The sequence below is a fragment of the Panthera uncia genome (assembly GCF_023721935.1).
Source record: "Panthera uncia isolate 11264 chromosome D3 unlocalized genomic scaffold, Puncia_PCG_1.0 HiC_scaffold_8, whole genome shotgun sequence".
Taxonomy (NCBI): Eukaryota; Metazoa; Chordata; class Mammalia; order Carnivora; family Felidae; genus Panthera; species Panthera uncia.
Genome location: NW_026057586.1, coordinates 54,747,388 through 54,754,184, shown reverse-complemented (window position 1 = coordinate 54,754,184; position 6,797 = coordinate 54,747,388).

The following is a 6,797-nucleotide window of genomic DNA, read 5'->3' as shown; positions in this document are numbered from 1 at the left end:
CAGAACATATTTGGATCTGCTCAGCATGCCTAAACGTTGCTCCCTCTTCCTCAGTCATATGCAATAACTTAGCATTAAGTCAAAGCTCAGATGTCATGTCCTGGACTGGCAAACACCTTCCCATCCCATTTTCTCCATCCATAATGTATCAACTTGATAGCGTATATGTAGTTTTCTACTGCTACATACTGTGGCTTAAAAATAAATGTATGATTGCACAGTGTCTGTGGGTCAGGAGTGCAAACGCAGCTCCATTAGCTACTTCTGGCCCAGGGTGTTTCATCAGGTTGCAGTCATGATGTTGGCTGGGGCTGTAGGTATCTGAGGGCTTGACTGGGCTTGCCATCTGCTGCCAAGATGGCAAGTTTATGTTGAGCATCTGAGGCCTCAGTTCCTTACCACATGGACTTCTTCTTAGGCTGCTTGAGTATTCTCTCTATATGGCATTGGACTTTGCCCGGAGCCAAGAATCCAACAGATATCAACGTGAAAGCCAGAATACCTTTCATAAGTTAATCTTAGAATCCATGCACCATTATTTCAGACACGGTCTATTCATTAGAAGAAATCACTAAATATGGCCCACAAATATGGGAAGGAGAACTACACCTTTTGAAGAGGGGAGGATCAAAGAATTTGGGGGCGTATTTTTATTTTTAAAGTTTATTTATACATATAAAGAGAGAGAGAGAGGTGGGAATTGGCAGAGAGAGAGGATCCCAAGAGGCTCCTCACCATCAGCACAGAGCCAGACATGGGGCTTGAACTCACAAACTGTGAGTGGAAACCAAGAGTAGGTCACTTAACCTACTGAGCCACCCAGGCACCCCTGGGGAGCATATTTTTAAATCCCCCCCCCCCCACAATGTATCTTCTCTTTCTGAATTCTGTCCCTGTCTTATCAATTCAACCCCTTTGCCCATTCCAAACCTCAGCTCCTCACTCACCCATCCCAAACACACACACGTTTTCTGATCTATTTTTGGTATCAGTTAGAATTGGTTTGGACTGTAGTAACAGGAAAGTACAAAATAGCAGGAGCTTAAACACCAGTAGACGTTTATTTCTTTTTTTTTTTTTTTTTAAATTTTTTTCAACGTTTTTTATTTATTTTTGGGACAGAGAGAGACAGAGCATGAACGGGGGAGAGGCAGAGAGAGAGGGAGACACAGAATCGGAAACAGGCTCCAGGCTCCGAGCCATCAGCCCGGAGCCTGACGCGGGGCTCGAACTCACGGACCGCGAGATCGTGACCTGGCTGAAGTCGGACGCTTAACCGACTGCGCCACCCAGGCGCCCCAGTAGACGTTTATTTCTATCATGCTGTTAAAAACATCTGGAAGCAGGCAGTGCAAGGCCGGTAAGGTGATGCCTTCCTCCTCACAGACCTGGGCTCTGCCATCCCCAGATTATGGTCCTGATCCTTATGATCCCGAGATATCTGTTCGCGTTCCAGTTATCACAACTGAAATCCAGGCAGCAGGACAAAGGAAAGGAGGAAAGAAAAGTCTGCCAGCAGCCATTTAAGAAGGCTTCCTGGAAGCTACAATACTGCCTACAATCTCAATGCTTAGCACTTAGTTACTTATAAACATATGATATAGGGGCACCTGGGTGGCTCAGTTAAGTGTCTGACTTCATTCAGCTCAGATCGTGATCTCGTGGTTTGTGAGTTCCAGCCCCACGTCAGGCTCTGAACTGACAGCTCAGAGCCTGGAGCCTGCTTCAGATTCTGTGTCTCCTTCTCTCTCTGCTCCTCCCCTGCTTGCACTGTCTCTCTCTCTCTCAAAAATAAATAAACATTTAAAAAATTAAAAAACAAACATGATACAAAAAAATGGGAGCATATGATTTATAAGGTAATGTGAATGTAGATTTTTTTTTTTTTTTTTTTTTTTTTGGCAGGTGGCCATATGCTCAGCTAAAAAATCAGAAGTTTTCTTGCTAAGGAAGAAAGAATGAATATTGGCCATGGCCATGAATATTCCTTTAGCTACACGAGTGCTTTTTTTCCCCACATGGGAAACACTGCTTCAGTGTTCTGGTATGGCAGTTGACTTCCCCCAGCACTAATAATGATCCAAGACAAATCAACAACACACATTCACAGAACAAATTGACTCCTTTGCCCAGGGAGACAATTCCAAAATCTTTCTGAGTTCCCACATCCTGCTCCCAGTCCAGGGTCTCTGCATCATATACAATCCCTTCCATTACATTATATGTTGCTTCTTACGGTATGAAAGCATATAAATTAAAAGATGTACCTGGATATGCAACCAAGATACCACAGTAAAAATTCCCATTTGGGCAAGGGGAGGAGGAGAAACTGGGAGGTATCAATGGTCAAATACCTCTGAGCAATGGTGAGCACTCTCTCTCCTAGTAAAGGAATGGATTCTTTGCTTAGCTCATTTGGTAGTCCCCGCTGAAACTCTCTTGTCCATTGTCCTTTTAGATCCCTATCTCTGCTCTCCGGGAAAGCCATTCTCCTCCGTGGCTGCGTCTGAAGTCAGCACTAGGGCTGGGGACCGCTTTGTGATGTTTGCAGTTTTGGAGGCTTTCTTCCTGCTGCTGTGGGTTTTCTGACCCAGGGATTTCCTTTTTTTTTTTTTTTTTTTTTTTTTTTTAAGAGTTTAAATGGTCACAGGCCAGGGTTGAAATTTCTCTTGCAAAACTGTTTCTTTAAAATTTGATAATCTTTTGATCTATTTGCTTTTAGTTAGTTTCATATGTGTTAGTAGCCAGGGATAATGTCTTAGATAATTTTTTATGTCCTGGCATCTAAGCTCTGCCTATTCTCCTTTTTCCTTCCTCCCAACACCTCAGATCTCCAAAAATTGTCGGCAATCTTGAGACATTTTGAAACAATAGGCAGAACCTGATCTTTGCTAATGGTCTAGGTCCTACTGATTGGCAATTGCTTGATGGAGAAAAGCTTGGGCTTGGGGTACTTTTACTGGATTAATGGCCTCAATTTATTACCCCTTCCCCTATACAAAATGTACACATATATTGTATTATAAATTTTAATGAAATAAAGGATGTGTAGCACACAATTGACAAATAATGATAAAATATACAATACTCTATTGCAAATTCCTTATAGCCATTGAGTCTTACAGAATGCTTTCTTTGATTTTTGCTGAACTCTCACTTCTGTAGCTATCCCATGGTTGTAACTGAGGAATAAGCATAGTTCCAACATGAAGGTTGGTTGATATTTTCATTGTTAATGAGTAAAAGGAATTTTGAAACAATGAAGTTGGAACTTCAACTGTTGGTTAGTGAGGTGACATCTTTGTGGAACTGGGTAAATTTCCAAATATTGGGAGAATATTTCTGTAATTTCTTTTGGTATTCACAATATAATGGCTACAGACTTAATACACTTTAAAATTTAATCTGCATTATTATGTTCTCTATCACTTTCTTTTAAAAAAAAATGTTTTTAATGTTTATTTTTGAGAGAGACAGAGTGTGAGCAGGAGAGGGGCAGAGAGAGATAGAGACACCCAGAATCCAAATCAGGCTGTCAGTACAGAGCCCTATATGGGGCTTGAACCCACTAGCCATGAGATCATGGCCTGAGCCAAATTGAGAGGCCCAACTGACTGAGCCATCCAGGTGCCCTGTTTCTCTATCACTTTATTAAGCGAGGCAATCAACAAAACGATAACTCAACCACTGATTTGTGATTTGTCAGTTTCCATGTATAAACACTTTAGCAACAGCTGGTTTCAAGTTCCTAGTGACAACTGAAACGTGATATATTTCCAGAAGACACCATAAATGCAAATAGGAACATAGACAGTAGTAAAATGTAGTAAAGTAACTAAACAGTCATAAATTTTGAGTATTTATTATCATTGTCTTAATATAATTTAATCATAATAATTTAATTTTAAATAACGGCTGTATTTAAAATCTGGCTTGCCAAAGTCCTGAGAATGTAGCAATAGACTTACGAGCTGGTAAGAATTTGCTCCAGCACACCCCTGCCTGACTCTGCCCCTTCACCTTAACCTTAGGCTTGGCCATTAGATTTGCCTTGGCCAATAATAGATGCTTAGTATATCTCAATTTTAAGTAATTTGACCAAGTTGTAAGGTGGGCACATGGATAAAATGGAGAAACATGGCACAGTGGTAAAATTAGATGGATTTGCAGGTGTTTGACACTGTTCCTAAATGTAGCAATCTGGCCTCTGCCTATTCTCCCATAGGGTCCCTAATCTACCCCCAGCTTTGTTGAACTACCTACAATTCCCTAAATGTATCACATTCTCATACCTCTGGGTTTTGGAACCTTTGCCTAGATGTTCTTTTCCTCCTTTCCTCATTGCTACTCATCCTTCCCGTATCAGCTTTGGCATCTGTCTTAGGAAGCCATCCCTGGCTCCTTATCTTAGTCTACTCCAGTTGCTGTACCAAATGCCATAGACTGGGTGGCAGAGAAGAAACATTTCTCACAGCTCTAGAGGCCGGAAGTTCAAGAGCAAGGTGCCCGCAGAGTAGAGACAGGAAGCAAGATCTCGTGCCTCTTTTTAGAAGGGCTCTAATCTCATTCATGAGGGCTCCACCCTATGGCCTAATTGTCTCCTAATACCAGCACATTGGGGGCTAGGATTTCAACTTACAAATTTTGGAGGGACACAAGCATTTAGTTCATAAGACCCTCCCTCCCCCTTTGTACTACCACAGGCACATTCTTCTTACCTCCCTCTGGCATTCCTGCATTATAATGGCCTGTTTGTCTTCCCAGCTGTAAGCTCCTGGAGAGTCAGGACTGTCCTAGTTGTGTCTTCAGCACCCATAGCACATCGCCTCATATGTAATTGTCTGATGACTAGTATGCGTGCACGGCACGTTACAGACGTGCTTGCCGCCTCTTCTCAGAACTTACTGATGGAATGGAAAACGTAAAACAAACGTATCAATTGTGTACATGATATGAAGTATGGAGGATGATAGGATCAAAATTCAATCAAAGATTCAAAAAGACTTCAACAGGCGATAAGAACAGGGTGAAAATTAACAGGGTAAAATTCTTAAAAAAAAATTTTTTTTGACACTTTCCACTGTTTCGTGAAGAACTGCATTTATAGATTTGATTTCTATTTTCTTTATTTTTTTAAAGTTTATTTTTTAGAGAGAGAGAGAGAGAGAGAGAATGTGAATGAGGGGCAGGGAGAGGGAGACAGAGAGAATCCAATGCAGACTCCCGCACTGTCAGCGCAGAGCTGGACGTGGGGCTTGATCTCATGAACCGTGAGATCATGACCTGAGCTGAAGTCGGATGCTCAACCGACTGAGCCACCCAGGCACCCTAACAAGGGGAAAATTCTAGAGAGAAATTTAAAGTTATGCGTTTAGGTTCATATCGTGCAGTGGTTCCCTGACCAATGTCAGGGAAATGTAACTAAAACCAAAATCTCTTGTTAACCTAGAAAAACTCTCCTTAAAGGTAGAGGAGAAAGAAAACAGGTTTATTATTGAGTAAACATTAAACCAGAATGTGGATCACAGGAAAGCCACTAAAAAAATGGCAAAGACAGGAAAAAATCCCACCCATTTTTTTAGGCAGGCAGATGAACCCATCACAACCATCTTCTCAAAATAAACAGTAACTAATTCTCAAGAAGCCTGATTGTCTTCATACAAAGGAAGAATAAATTTCTCATATGTTATGACATAAAATAGGTTTGTAATTTGGAGCCAGGTACTTTCTGAAGTTAACCTCTGATTCTCCCAGCAAACTGGCACCTAGGCGCCCTGTCTTCCCTGATGATTACATTTCAAAGTGATGGCTCCAAGTCCCATTTCAAAGAGAAATTCCTGGATTGTTGAGAGAACAAAGGGCCCACTTAGCCTTTAAAAAGATTCCTGCACATTTCAGGAGGCAGAGGAAGAGCATACAATGATAGGTCTTCTCAAGTAAACGCTTTCTTTTTTCTTTGCACCAGGGAGAATTAAATATTTTTCTTCTGATTTGTTTTATCCTTATGCCAACAGCATCAGCATCACCTAAGAACTTTAATTAGAGATGCAAATGCTCAGATCCCAACCCAGGCCTACTCAATCAGAAACTCTGGAGATCAGACCCAGCGATCTATGATTTTTAATAAGCTCCTCAGGGGAGACTGATGCTCCCTCACGCTTGAGAATCGCTGCACAGGACAGCGGACAGCGGGCCATTTGAAAGGGGTCTAGGGAAGATGAAGAATTTTATTTAACTTGAGTTCATAATTATCTGCAGTTTGCATTACCTGCTCTGCTAGCAAATTACCTTTAATTAATTGGCACAAAATCAAGATGTCTGAAATAAAGAGATTGAATGAATTACACTTTAGCTAAGACAGTCAAATCTTAACTACTTGCATAAGAGGGAAATAAAAGCAAAAGCATTACCAATAAAATAAAATAAATAAATGCTCATTTGGCTCTGGAGTGCATTCTCTAACTTAATATACAAAGAGTTGCCTGATTTTCTGGCAACTCAAAATGCTCAAACCAAGTAAAGCTATAGAGCGAAACTTATATAGGGAAAACTTATATAGAGAGAAACTAAACAATTGTGCAACTTTTTTTCACATTGGACCCCTTCTTAGGTTCACCTGGCTCTCTACAGGGGTGTGAGGGGGGCAGTCTATCTTTTATCAGTACTCCTCAATTTTGGATGTCGATTTGGAATCACTTGAGGATAAAAAGCCACACTGTCAAAGCGGTCTCCAAAGCAGCAGGTGAGGGAGGAACAGTGGATTGTTGGGGTGCATCGGCTCACATAAGCAGTCTGGG